The 15,201-nt window shown below is 34.0% G+C and overlaps 1 pseudogene; it reads right to left on the reverse strand.

Moving 5' to 3' along the window:
* Positions 1-6,525: 6,525 nt before the first annotated feature.
* On the reverse strand, positions 6,526-14,927 carry LOC145132656 (putative metal-nicotianamine transporter YSL7; annotated as a pseudogene).
* Between the last annotated feature and the right edge of the window lie 274 nt (positions 14,928-15,201).

Genomic DNA, 15,201 nt, shown 5'->3' on the forward strand with positions numbered 1-15,201 from the left:
ATTTGGGCTATTATTATGAGTTGTATAAGAGTGTTGCTTAACGCTTATATAATAATAATAATAATAGCTAGACTATTAATTAGTCTCGGTGAATATTGAGCTAATACCTAGTGGTAATGATACTAGGTTTTGTCGAGGGAAATTGTTTTAAGAAGTAACGAAGCGCTGTCCGAATTCAGAATCACCACCTAATCAGGTGAGTGCATAGTTACTTTCATCTTACACATATATATGAAGTATTTTATATAAATTACGTGCTATGTGTGTATACTGTCTGAATACTTGCTGTCTATGTTGGATGAAACGTTTTATACATGTTTTAAATGATATAAACTGTATATGTATTTTATATCTACAAAATATGTTGGGTAAAACATGGGTAGATTAGAGGTGAGATAAATGATGAGCGATGAAAGATGAGATAAATGATGAGCGATGAAAGATGAGATGAATGATGAGCGATGATATATGAGTGATAAAATATGGTGCGAAGCGATGACCTAAGCGATGAGCCAAAGCGATGACCTAAGCGATGAGCCAAAGCGATGAGCCAAACAATGACCCAAGTGATGGCCACGTCATCTAGCAGAGTATGGATGACAACCACGGACTATTTTAGACAGTCTAGTGGAACACTAGGAGGCTCGCAACCTGTAGGTGTTGTGAACGATGTGTTCACCCGGTGTACTCTAAAAACCCATGGACAGGTATTACGAGTGGACTCTTAAAAAAGATGTTGTCAATAAACGAGATAAACCCTGGTGACTATGCAGACTTAGTGCCGATTCCTTAGGATACTCCTTAGGAATGAATGAACGAGGAATAACTAAATCTTAGGGTAGATCCTTAAGAGTAAAGAAGATAATAGGGGATGGGTAATTGGGTTGATTGTTTGATGTTTAACATAATAATTATATTATTGTGGGTTGAAAACCCTATGTACTCACCAGGTTTCCCAACCTGACCCACTCAAGCTTATTTGTATCACAGGTGTCGATATGAAGCTACTTTACACTGAGGGATTTAAAAGAGGTGTAGATCACTAGTGTAAATGAATGTAAGTTCTGTTTATGCTTATGTTTCTGTATTGACGATGACACCCCAATGTTTTAAAATGAATAAAAATACATTTCTTCAGAAATGTTTTGATAACGTACTTATCATGTTTTACTGGGAACAAATTCCGCAACATTTTTATTAAAAGAAGTACTCTGGTTTTTATAAAGCATAAACAAAAATCGGTCTTTTCTGGCCGTGAAAATGGGGATGTCATATATATATATATATATATATATATATATATATATATATATATATATATATATATATATATATAAGGTGTAATTTAAAACTTTTCAAAAATACAAGGTTTAAATTAAATTTTCGAAATTAAGGAATTAATTTAATTTAAAATAAACCAATTAAGTTTTCGATATTACTTTTAATTAATTAAATAATTAAATATAATTAAAATAATAAGGATGATTCACAAATTCAAGATAAGGATATCTAATTACTAAGATAATTACTCAGTTTTATATATAATTAAAAACATTATCTAAGGTAATTATCCTAATCAATTTATGAATTAAGCAAAATCGATTTTAGCTTATCTGAGGGTCCATCACGTCGTGGTAAACATTTACCACGTCCTGGTAGAAACAAAAAAGAACGTGATTTCGCAGATCACCACGTTGTGGTGGAAAATACCACGTCGTGGTGGAGCGACATAATGGCGATTCTGTTTATCGTCCTTGTTCAAGTTCAAGCAAAGTAAATTCAATTTTTAGACAACCATACTCTCTGATACCACTGATGGGTTTGACATGTATTAACACGGATAAATCCTTAACACTTAAGGGTACATGCAACCTAAAGATCTAAGTCATAACATTATTGATGTAACATTTTATTGAACAACAAGAACACACTAATCCTAGGTAATTTCGATAATTGTAAAAGGAACAACATATCTTTTGATTGTTATGGTAAACAATCAAGAATCCTTTCTTCAGTAACTTGGAAGCTAGCAACACAAATTTCTTTCCTCTGATGGTTCACACCCAACACTAGCAACAAGAAGCTTTTTGAGAGAGGAGAGGGGATGTAAATTTTTTGCTATCTCTAGGATAGAAAGAGTTGGAATGAAAATTGTAGGTCAAGGGGTCAACATATAGTGCAACATGGAAACCATAGATAACCCTAAATGAATAAAATAATGTTTATTCAATTTGGTAATTATCCAGCATCCTATTTATCTACAAGGAATAATTCAGATACCCTGGAATACCCTAATTTCATCCACCTCCTTCCAAGGAAGGTTTTGGACTCTTTCTTGTTCAACTATTGAACAATTGTACTGTAACCCTTGCACTTTTAATTAATACAATTAATCATAAAATCAATCTAATTTATTTATGATTAATTATTAATTAAATATTACTATTTCTACTTAATATATTATTTTCATAACATATTAATAAATTCATTTATTGCTATTTATTAATCATATAATAAATCAATAAATCAGTTTCTCTCTCTAAAAATCATCTTATTCAATTATTAGGTTTGCGGGCAACCCAAAAGGACTTTGCTAATAATTCAAGATTATACTAATTCAGTTATTGGCTTAGACACCTAATCCAACAAAAATCAATGTTGTGGTTGAAGAGGAAATGGTTGAAGCCATTGTTGAAGAGGATGAAGATTCCATCCCTATCTATGATACCGATGAGGAAGAAAAAATTGAGGAAGAAGTTAATTTTGTGTACGAGGAAGAAATTGTTGAAATAGTTGTGGAAGAAAACAATTTTGTTGATATGGGCAAAATCGTTGAAGAAAAGAGGATTTTTGTTGAACAACAAAATTTGTCCTAAGAGTCCATGTCTTCTACAGCTGTGAGTGAAATCCTGGTGAAGCCGTTTCTAGACCACGAAGATGTGGTTGTGGTTCAAAAGGATGCGAAAGTGGGGGAGGTTTCGCATGAGTAAAACATAAATGCAGTTTTACCCATGGAGCATCAGGATGCGATTCGAATTGGTCGACCACCATAGGAGGAGAAGGAATTGCGAGAACCAACTGGTGAACCCTTGAAATTGGGTTATGATCACGAAAGTTTGAATCATTGTGCCATTTTAGATCTGAGTCCCAAGCCGTTATGTGGGAGGGAGTTCGTGGTGATTGGATTCTTATTCTTGTGGTATACCTTAAATTGGGAAGTCGTGATATGGGGACATGTTGATCATGAACCTACGAATACAAATCTGTTCCTTCAAAAGACTGTTGTTAATCCTTCAAATTATTACAAGGATAATTTACTGGGTCCTAATCTTGTTCATGGGAGTGTACGGAAGTGGTTTTTAATCCACAAATGGAAGATATGGTTAGGATTGAACTCAACATGTTCTTTAAGTGGTTTGAAGTAGAACATTTTTGGTTGAAGAAAGACATATTGGAGAAGGAGTTCACATTGTTGCGATCGGAGAGAATTCAACATCGTTTCGATTGGTTACATTTTTGTGATCAGGTCGGTTGCGTCATTGCGAATGGATCATTTGTGTTGTTGTGATCGGTAGGGAGTCACCATCTTGACGATCGGTTCTCTACGAAGATGTGTGGAATGACTAAGAAACGTACTCATACTTTAAAATTCTTTATTCTTTTCAAGAACATCACCCGTGTGATAATCTTGCTGTGCAACACCTGATCTCATGCAGATGTAATGTTCATTATTGGCAGTTTTCACAAGTGTTAAAATCATTTTTGAACAGATTTGTGGTGATATATTTGAACGATATTATGGTGTATAGTTGGAGTAGAAGAGATTTCAGCATAATAACTAGTCCAATCAGTAGTTATTTAAAGAAGGGTACTTTTGTGTGAGGAGACGGTGTTGAAAAATCTTTTCAGGTGATTAAGGATCGTGATGCAACGTGGGTGGAATTTTTCATTTTTCTTCCAAGAAAAAGGATAGCAAAGGTTGCTACGGTGATGATATTGAATGAAGTTTGCGTTAGCATTAAATATAGTTGGTATTGTACTATAATAGTTACTAATATCAAAAGTACAATGCTATTACCAAAATGAAGACAAGAAAAACATGAATCCACTTCCTGTACGAGCCACATATGAGAACACCTCATTAATAATTGTCCCACATAAAATCTTATGTGAGCAAAACCTGAAGAAACTTATATCATAAGGACTAAATGTAACAAAAATAATAATGACTTATTTTGCAAAAAAAAAAAAAAAAAAAAAAACATTAAGGATTAAATGTGTACAAACTGCGAACTTAACCTGGAGTAGTTGGTCATAAGGACTGAATGTGTAAAAAAACAACAAGTTGTAGAGCTTATTTTACAAAAAAATAAATAAAAAAAAATAAAGACTAAACGTGTACATAACGAAAACTATGTTATCCTATTAAGTCGCTTTCCGTAAATATTTAATGACATTCTATTGATAAAATATAAATTTAGAATGATTATATAATAGGGCAAATATCATAAAAGGAACAATATTTTTACACGTAATTGAGAAAAGTCTTATTATTATTATTATTATTATTATTATTATTATTTTGCTCTGGCGACAAATGGGACGTAGAGTTATCACTCTAGTCCATTTAACTATTTTCATGGTTAACTGTGTTAATTTTTTTTTGCAAAATATAATTTTTTTGGCAAAATTATATTTTTTGTTTTTGTTTTTGTTTATATATATATATATATATATATATATATATATATATATATATATATATATATATATATATATATATATATATATATATATATATATATATATATATATTTGTTTTTATTTTGTTTTTTATATTCATTTATTTTTCATATTTTTTTTAATATTTTTTTATTTGTTTTTTCGTTTTTTATTTATTTCCGTTTTTTTTCATTTTTTTTAGAAAAAAAAAACTCAAACACCAAAAATGTAATATACTCTAATATATTTATATATTTTACGTCTTTAAAAAATATCAAAAGAAATTATCAAATTGACGAAAAACAAACATAACAAAAATACAAAAAAAAAATAAAAAAAATATACGAAACATATATAAAAAAATAAAGAAACTAAAAAACATAAAACCGAGTTTTGGACATGTGGGGCAATTTTTTGCAAACTATAGGGACCAAATTTGAACTTTTAGGACTGATTTTGCTAAAAATTTAACAAGTTAATCATGAAAACCATTAAATTGGCTAAAGTGATAACCCTACGTCCTATTTTATAATAGAGTTTTTCTCAATTACGCGTGAAAATATTGTGGCTTTTATGGTATTTGCCCTTTATATATATATATATATATATATATATATATATATATATATATATATATATATATATATATATATATATATATATATATATATATATATATATATATATATAATTAAGATTGTATTACTTTTTTAAATGATGTATTTTAATATATTTTTTCAAATAATGTATTATAGTACTAGGTGTAAAACTCGTGTATTACACGAGTTGATTAAAAAAAATATTAAAATATAAATAATAAGTATTTTTTAAAATAAAATTTTGAAATAAGGAATGAAGAAACATATTAATTGCAATTTAGTATAATATTTATTACATTTGATACTTTACATATATAACTATAAGTACTATCTGGTTTTTTAATTTTAAAAATTAGAAAAAATCATAAATTGACATTTGGATATTATTTATTTAAAAATTATCATAAAATGACGAGTGTCAAAACTCATTAGAGATTGACATGTGGCAAAATTATCTTCATTTATTATAGTAGATTTCAAATAATGTATTATAGTACTAGGTGTAAAACTCGTGTATTACACGAGTTGATTAAAAAAATAAAATATTAAAATGTAAATAATAAGTATTTTTTAAAATAAAATTTTGAAATAAGGAATAAAGAAACATATTAATTGAAATTTAGTATAATATTTATTACATTTGATATCTTACATATATAACTATAAGTATTATGTAGTTTTTTAATTTTAAAAATTTGAAAAAAAAACCATAAATTGACATGTGGATATTATTTATTTAAAAATTATCATAAAATGACAAGTGTCAAAACTTATTAGAAATTGACATGTGGTAAAATTATCTTCATTTATTATAGTAGAAGAAGTAGATTTATAGTTATTTAAAATATGACATACCGTTTACAAAATAAGTAATTAAATGAGAAGTTTAATGAAACATTTTAAATAAATAATGATAAATTAGTTTTAAAAAAAACTAATATCGGATATATCATTTAATTAAAATGAATGAAATGATAGATTAGAATAATTTTGATTATAGGTTTACAATTAGAATTAGAATTAGAAATGCTGTTATCATGTTTATATTCATGGGTTGAGATTCAGCTGTGAAGTCAGAAGAAACATTAACACACGAAATATAGCTATACACCAATGAAAACGACTATCCATTAATAATAGCAACCAAAAACCAACTAAAATCTTTTAAATATGTACGAAGAAATCTTTTCATAAACAAAACAAATCAACTACCCAAAAATCCATCTACTCTCTTGTTAACAGAAGCCGAAAGAAACTTCATGCAGATCGGAGCCTTAACACCCGCCATAGCCAATACTGCCGCCGGTATACCCCACAACGAGTCACCACAAATCATCCCTGAAGCCACCGCCGGAGCCAACTCTTTAGCCGCCTTCTTATTCTTCTTCTCCCACACAAAAAGAATCAAACTCCCAATACACATATCAATGGCAAAATACGCCCCAAGATAAAACGGAATCGCCACGCACATTGGACTCGGAATAAACCTATAAACCCCAAACCTTTTCTCATACCTCTTCAAAACCACAGTCAAAAGATTCACCAAAATGGCGCCAACAAAAAACCAAATCGAAAGCTTCAAACAGTTATGCGGAAGTGCACCCAATCCTTCAACTCCAAGAACCGCAATCCCAAGATAAAGAGCTCCATACGGAGCTGGGTAAGACCCATCCGGGTCACCCACAGAATAGGCCCGATAAAAAAAACCAAAACACCAACGGTGACATAACACACCCCATAGCCGTTCCAATAACTTGACTAAAAAACATAGATCTAGGTGATGATAGGGTGAGGTATCCAGTCTTGAAATCTTGCATTAAGTCTGAAGCTGTTGAGACAATGTTCATCATCACACCACATGCGGCTAGACCCGCTATGATTCCCCCGTGACCCATTCCGGCCCACCCGCTGAATATAAGGATGGCTAGTTTTCCATAGTTTGAAGCTAGTGACCAATCAGTGAGACCACATCCATATGCGTTGCAAAAGGCTAGAATTGGGGCAATGATGTATGCTACTAACATGTGGTACCACTTTAATTGCGGGAAGATGAAATTAGGGATGATGAATATTGAGATTATTGCTAGGGTTATATAGCCTCCGAGTGCTGTGAATGTTGAAATTTGGTCTTTAGTGAAGTACTCGTTTCGTTTTTGTTCATCGAAAGTAAGTTGTGATCTATTTTCGTCTTGAGGAAAAGATTCGACTTTTTTTGATCCGGTTTTGATTATGGTAAATAGCATCACGATTGCCATGTATACAACATGGAATAATCCGTCTCCGAGCATTGTTGCAACTGCAAGAAATACCTGTGAAAAAAATGAAAGGTTAATGAGATTAAATGTTATCCGCAATACTAAGAAAAACCAACAACTAATTTATAAAAATGAGCTGATTCGTACCAACTATTTTTGTCATACACAACCATTTATGCTTTAGAAAGATTGTATAATATGCAAATAAAAACATGTTATTGCTGTGTATGACAAAAAGATATGGTCTAGTATGAATCAACTCTTTATAAAATAGTTATGTTTTGAGGTGCTATGTGTTACATACCCTATAACCTTGAATGCCATGAAGACTGCTTGCTATCTGCTGAGTACCAAATTCCTTTCTTGGCTTCAATGAGTGGCCACATGATGCCCCATGACATGATTGCACCAATGAGTAATGAAATGTTAACCATATAAGGACATATCATTCCCACACCAACATATGTTGATGAGAAGTCAAAATAGAATCTGTAAAGACCATTCAATATTCACATTTATTAAAAAAAACACGAAGAATTAAGAAAACAAAATTTTTGGATGTAAAAACAAAAGACTAACCTTTGGGCATAGGCTTTGAGACCAAAGGTGGGGAAACTGGCGAATCCACAGTCATCACCGGCTGCAAAAAACCACTGGAAAAACGCCCATACGAAACTAAACGAGAAGGATTTGAATAGCACTGAGACTTGCCTCCTGTGTTGAGAGTTTAAAGTATTTGATATTAGAAATATTAGGACACATAATACACAATTTTATTATACGTATGCATGATATACACACACTTATACATGTATGATGTATGCACATACATACATACAAATACACAATGCAAGTTTAGGAAGAAGGAAGTATAATCTAATTGCTTACTTTGCTAACTTTGCACCTTTGGGTGTTGTAAAATACGATGGATCCAAATTGACTTAAATAATATTAGCTCAATGCGGAATGGGATAAAAAATTATCAAAGTGTAATAATCACAACGTAATACGAATAAAATAAATAGAATAGAGACACAGGAATTTACGTGGAAACCAAAATCGGGAAAAAAAACCACGGGCGGAGGAAGCCGAGAAACAATTCACTATAATTTGCAGTGTTTACAGGGATTATGAAAGAGATTACAAAATAGAGTGGGAGAGCTAAAATACACGGTGGTGTATCAGTATATATATGTAATACTTTTCTATATATACTTGGATGATTTTTTTTTGTTGTTATGAAACTTCTCTGGCTCAGGCTATTTATAGCCAAAGAGAATACCAATTGCAAAATAAAATGTTGTCCAAATTGTAGGCGTCCAATTGTAGGCGTCTATTAATTATATCCGTGCCTTCAAATTATTCAATTTCACATATACTATTCATAGTCAAATTTTGAATGCGCCTAACAAAAGAGTTCACCGTCCATTCTTTCATTCACATATATATTACTATTCATAGTCAAACTATGAATAGTAAATGATAAGTTACTGAAATAACCCCTGAACTATTTGCCACTTGCTAATTTTGGAGGCAACTTTTCCACAATCTTCACCTTGACATCAAAATTAAGCAAGTCATGCTTTACGATTAGTCAAAACCTATAGCTCATCAAACTCTAAAACTTCCATAAGAACCTGCAAATTTTATATAGAGAAAAAATTGTTTCCGAAAAATAAATAATACTTCCTCCACCACGAGCCTTCAGGCTCAACTGCGATCAGAAACACCCACCATGTCCAAACATAATTTGAACTTGGCTATAGGAAGACTTTTAGTGAACATATCAGCGGGATTATAATCTGTATGAATCTTGTCCACAACACAATCACCTTTTTCAATGATATCCCGCACAAAATGATAACGAATATCAATATGCTTTGTTCGGTCATGAAACATTTGATCTTTACTCAAGAAGATAGCACTCTGGTTGTCACAGAAAACTGTGGTCACCTTTATTCTATCATCGAGTTCTCCAAATAACCCCTTCAACCAGATATCTTCCTTAACTGCTTCTGTAATCGCCATGTACTCTGCCTCGGTAGAAGACAGGGCAACTGTAGACTGTAACTGGGCTTTCCAACTAACAACACAACCATTTAGAGTAAACACATACCCTGTAATTGATCTTCGTTTATCCAAATCTTTGCCATAATCTGAATCAACATATCCGAACACCCCAGTGTTAGATTTTCCAAAACGTAAACACATAGAAGACGTACCGCGTAAATAACGAAAAATCCACTGTACTGCTTTCCAGTGTTCTTTCCCCGGGTTCGCCATGTATCTACTAACCATGTTAACAGCATAAGCCAAATCAGGGCGCGTGCAGATCATAGCATACATCAAAGATCCAACAGCACTAGAGTATGGAACACGTGCCATGTAAGCCATATCAGTCTCATTAGTAGGACTCAAAGCGGATGATAGCTTGAAATGAGCTGCAAAAGGTGTGTTGACAGACTTTGCTTCGTGCATACTGAAGCGTCTTAGGACTTTCTCAATATAACTTTTCTGAGAAAGATGCAAGATCCTAGACTTCCTGTCACGAATAATTTCCATACCTAAAATCTTTTTGGCAGCTCCTAAGTCCTTCATTTCAAATTCAGCTTTCAACTGGTCTTTTAACTTCTGAATCTCCTTCATATCTTTTGCTGCAATCAACATGTCATCCACGTACAAGAGTAAGTAGATCTTTGAACCATTGTCACCTTTCTTGAAATAAACGCAGCTATCATAGGTGCACCTACTGAATTTGTGACTGGTCATGAAAGAATCGAACCTCTTGTACCATTGTCTAGGAGACTGCTTGAGGCCATAAAGAGATTTGTTCAATTTGCATACGTAGTTCTCCTTTCCAGGAACTGCAAAACCTTCAGGTTGTTGCATAAAAATCTCTTCCTCAAGCTCACCATTTAGGAAAGCTGTAGTGATATCAAGTTGTTCTAACTCAAAATCATTAGAAGCAACCAACCCCAACAATACACGAATGGAAGTATGTTTGACAACTAGGGAATAAATGTCAGTGTAATCAATACCAGGAATCTGACTGTAGCCTTTAGCTACTAACCGAGCTTTGTATCTTGGTTTATCATTTGGGTTGACAGGTTCCTTGAGCTTGTAGACCCACTTGCATTTAACTGGTCTCTTCCCTTTCGGAATAGGAACTAAATTCCAAGTACTGTTTCGCTGCAAAGATTCCATCTCATTTTGCATAGCGAGCATCCAATCATTTGAGTCTTCAGATTTGATAGCCTCGTCATAATTTGCAGGCTCCGTTGCAGACTCAATATTATCAGCAACAATAAAAGCATAGGCAACCAAATCAGATTCAGCATACCTCTTCGGAGGAATAATCTGTCTTCTCGGTCTATCTCTTGCAATGCTTGGAGTAGTAGCTTGTGGTTGTGAAGGTGTTGAATCTTCACCAACAACATGCTCATCCGACGAAGAAGAATCTTGATGCTGATTTGTACTCTGATTAGTGGTAGGTGAAGTAGGAAGCTCCACCTCCATTTGAGCATTCTCTTTATTTGCTTCGGATGATACATCTGATGCATCTGTTCTTTTAGAAGAGTCAGCAACTGGTTGAAATATAGCAGACTCATCAAAAGTAACATCTCTTGAGATGATAATTTTCTTCAAATCAAAGCTCCATAACTTGTAACCCTTTACACCTTGATTGTACCCAAGAAAAACGCATTTGATTGCTCTTGGTTCTAGCTTCCCATTGTCAACTCGTGCATACGCTGGACATCCGAATGGTTTTAAATCTGAATAATTGGCAGGTTTATCGGACCATAACTCAAACGGAGTTTTCTTCTCGATTGCTCGTGACGGTGATCGGTTGATAACATAGCAAGCAGTCGAAGCAGCCTCCGCCCAAAAAGACTTTGGCAATTTGGAATTAGAAAGCATACACCGGACCTTCTCCATAATGGTGCGATTCATCCTTTCAGCTACACCATTTTGTTGAGGTGAATGGACTACTGTGCGATGTCGAGTAATGCCTTCCTTTTGACAATAGACATTAAACTCTTCTGAGCAAAACTCAAGTCCATTATCCGTACGAAGATACTTTACCACCAGACCTGATTGCTTTTCAACTTGAACTTTCCAATTTCTGAAGGTAGAGAAAACGTCTCCTTTATGTTTTAAGAGGAAAGACCACACCTTCCTGGAGAAATCATCAATAATAGTGAGCATATAAATAGCTCCACCTTTTGAAGCAACTCGAGCCGGTCCCCACAAATCCGAGTGAACATAATCAAGTGGTCCTTTCGTTGTATGGATACCATTTGCAAACCTCACTCGTTTTGCCTTGCCATATACACAGTCTTCACAGAAATCCAAATCAACAATCTTTTGTTGACCAAGTAAACCTCTTCGACTCAATTCAGACATGCCTTGAAAACTCATATGGCCGAGTCGAAGGTGCCAAAGACGGGACTGATCTGGATCAGAAAGAGACTTTGAAACAACAGCAGCATCACTCGAAATTGTTTGCCCGTCAAGAAAGTAAAGATCTGAGGTTTTTCGTTTGGCTCTCAGTTTGTCGGAACCGTCTTTGAATACCCTGAGAACTCCACCTTTACCAGCAAACTCGTATCCCTTTTTGTCAAAGGAACTGAGAGATAACAAGTTTCTTCTGAGGTCAGGAACATATCTAACATCCCCCATGGTTCGAATAACTCCGTCAAACATACGGATCCTGACTGAACCATGTCCAAGAACTGGACATGTAGTATTGTTACCCATCAACACATAGCCCTGGTTAACCTTTTCAAATGTGTAAAACCAACTTTTGTTGTGACACATATGAAAAGTACAACCAGAGTCGAGTATCCAATCACCAGTGGAATCCAGTTTATCTGAATAAACTGTCAAAAGTTCTCCAATACCTTCGACCTCAGCTAGATCGGCTTCACCCGAAGTGCTAGCTTGTTTACCATTTGCTGCCGTCTTCTCTTTTTCTTTGTTCTTCAACTTGAAGCATTCTTCAAGCACATGTCCCTTCTTGTGACAATAGTTGCAAAACTTTCGTTTGCCTTTTGACTTGGATCTGGTTCTGTTGGAAGATTGAGAAGTTCTACTTCTCTCTGTTGTTCTTCCTCTGGCATTCAAACCTTCGGCTTTAGCATCACTTGAACCACCACCAGTAATATGCTTCATCTTCTCTTTTGAATCCAAAGCTGTATAGACTTCATCTAAAACTAGAGTGTCACGGCTATAGATAATAGTATCACGAAAATGGCTATAGGATTCTGGCAACGACGATAGTAAGAATAGAGCCAAGTCTTCATCTTCATACTGAACATCCATATTCTTTAAGTTATTTACTAACTCTTTAAATGTGGATATATGTTCAGTTAAAGAGCCTCCTTCAATCATCTTGAGATTGAACAATCGTTGCTTCAAATGCAACTTGTTTGGTAAGCTCTTGGTCATCAACAGTTGTTCCAACTTTAGCCATAAAGAAGCCGCTGACGTTTCTTTTAGAACATCTTGCAAAACATCGTTTGACAAGTGCAAACGAATTTGGGATAAAGCCTTCAGATCTTTCATCTCCTTTTCTTCTTCGGTCCATGTATCGGACATCTTATTGAAACCCAAGAGTGCCTTGTGTAAATCCATCTGAATGAGAATGTCTCTCATCTTTACTTGCCACAACGGAAATCGGGTGTTACGATCCAGTAGTGGAATATCGTATTTTACCGAAGACATGATTAATTACTTGATAAAATGATCCCAACGAGCTAATATCACAACCCGAATGCTCTGATACCAATTGTTGTAAAATACGACGGATCCAAATTGACTTAAATAATATTAGCTCAATGCGGAATGGGATAAAAAATTATCAAAGTGTAATAATCACAACGTAATACGAATAAAATAAATAGAATAGAGACACAGGAATTTACGTGGAAACCCAAATCGGGAAAAAAACCACGGGCGGAGGAAGCCGAGAAACAATTCACTATAATTTGCAGTGTTTACAGGGATTATGAAAGAGATTACAAAATAGAGTGGGAGAGCTAAAATACACGGTGGTGTATCAGTATATATATGTAATACTTTTCTATATATACTTGGATGATTTTTTTTTTTTTTGTTATGAAACTTCTCTGGCTCAGGCTATTTATAGCCAAAGAGAATACCAATTGCAAAATAAAATGTCGTCCAAATTGTAGGCGTCCAATTGTAGGCGTCTATTAATTATATATGCGCCTTCAAATTATTCAATTTCACATATACTATTCATAGTCAAATTTTGAATGCGCCTAACAAAAGAGTTCACCGTCCATTCTTTCATTCACATATATATTTATAGTCAAACTATGAATAGTAAATGATAAGTTACTGAAATAACCCCTGAACTATTTGCCACTTGTTAATTTTGGAGGCAACTTTTCCACATTGGGAGTATGAAAGCTGTTGATAAGGTATGCAGTAGCGGTTCCACTAGGATACGTGAGCTTTAACTTCATGATCATCATCTAAACAACATAACATATTTAAAAAATTAATCAAATCAAATTAAAATTATAAAACTGAAACAATCTTCATCTAGACACACGGAATCATATATCTAAGATGAAATCCACATATTTAAAAAAAGATCTTGATGAGTAGTTAACTAATAGTTATAAGTTTCATACCCTGCGTAAGGGAACAATGGAGAAGAGGCCAACAAAGCTGACAACAAAGAGATAAGCAATCATCCACCCTGGGGAGAGTTTCTTCACATTAATCGGCGTGTTCCCCGTCTCCAACTGAGACGCAACCATTGAACTCATTCCTAACAAATAACTTGCAGTTCCACCTGTTTGTTCCATGGAAGTTAGAATCAATGAAACTGTATATATATATATATATATATATATATATATATATATATATATATATATATAAAGAAATTGCTATTAAATTAATAAGGAAGAAATAAGAAACGTACTACTGAAAGCGATTCCTGAAGAAGCCACAACGCAAGTTTGAATCACTGTATTCTCTTGTCGTGTAAAAGGGTGTTTCAGAAGGCCGAATTTATTCAGCAAAGTCGTCCATGATTTTAGGATGAAGAACCCAAGAAGACCGGCGGCGACGTTTAGCGAGGGGATTATTCCGGTGGTGAGGTTGAGCTTGCAAACAATGAAGTTGAAGACGATGGAAAGGATGAAACTCGTGATGATTGCTCGAAAGGTTATCTGGTTTCTCCACGATGGAACCTCCGTATTTGAAAACACTCGTTCCATGGCTGCTGCTTCATCAGATTCATGATCAACTTCAGTGACGCTGGGATTATCTTCGTCGGTTTTTGTCGTCGACGCCATTGTGTAGGAGTGTAAGGTTCTTCTGGATTCTGAGGTAATTAAATCTTTCAGTCCGTGTATATATAGACTATAGAGAGAAAGAGCCAAGCGGGGAGATTCCTTATTGGATTAGAAAAAGGGAATCAGAATCTCGCTTCCAATCAGGAGTTTGTTGAGAGTACGTGTATGTTTGACCCCTTTTTCTCCTTTGAAAATATTTGGATTTGAATAAAACTTCAAAATAAAAATTGATGATTAATATATAAAATCAGTTTTTTTTCCGGATCGGATGACTTCGTATACAAGTATTTC

This window comes from Lactuca virosa, chromosome 8 (genome assembly GCF_052849685.1).
Source record: "Lactuca virosa cultivar CGN04683 chromosome 8, Lactuca_virosa_CGN04683_v6, whole genome shotgun sequence".
NCBI classification, from domain to species: Eukaryota; Viridiplantae; Streptophyta; class Magnoliopsida; order Asterales; family Asteraceae; genus Lactuca; species Lactuca virosa.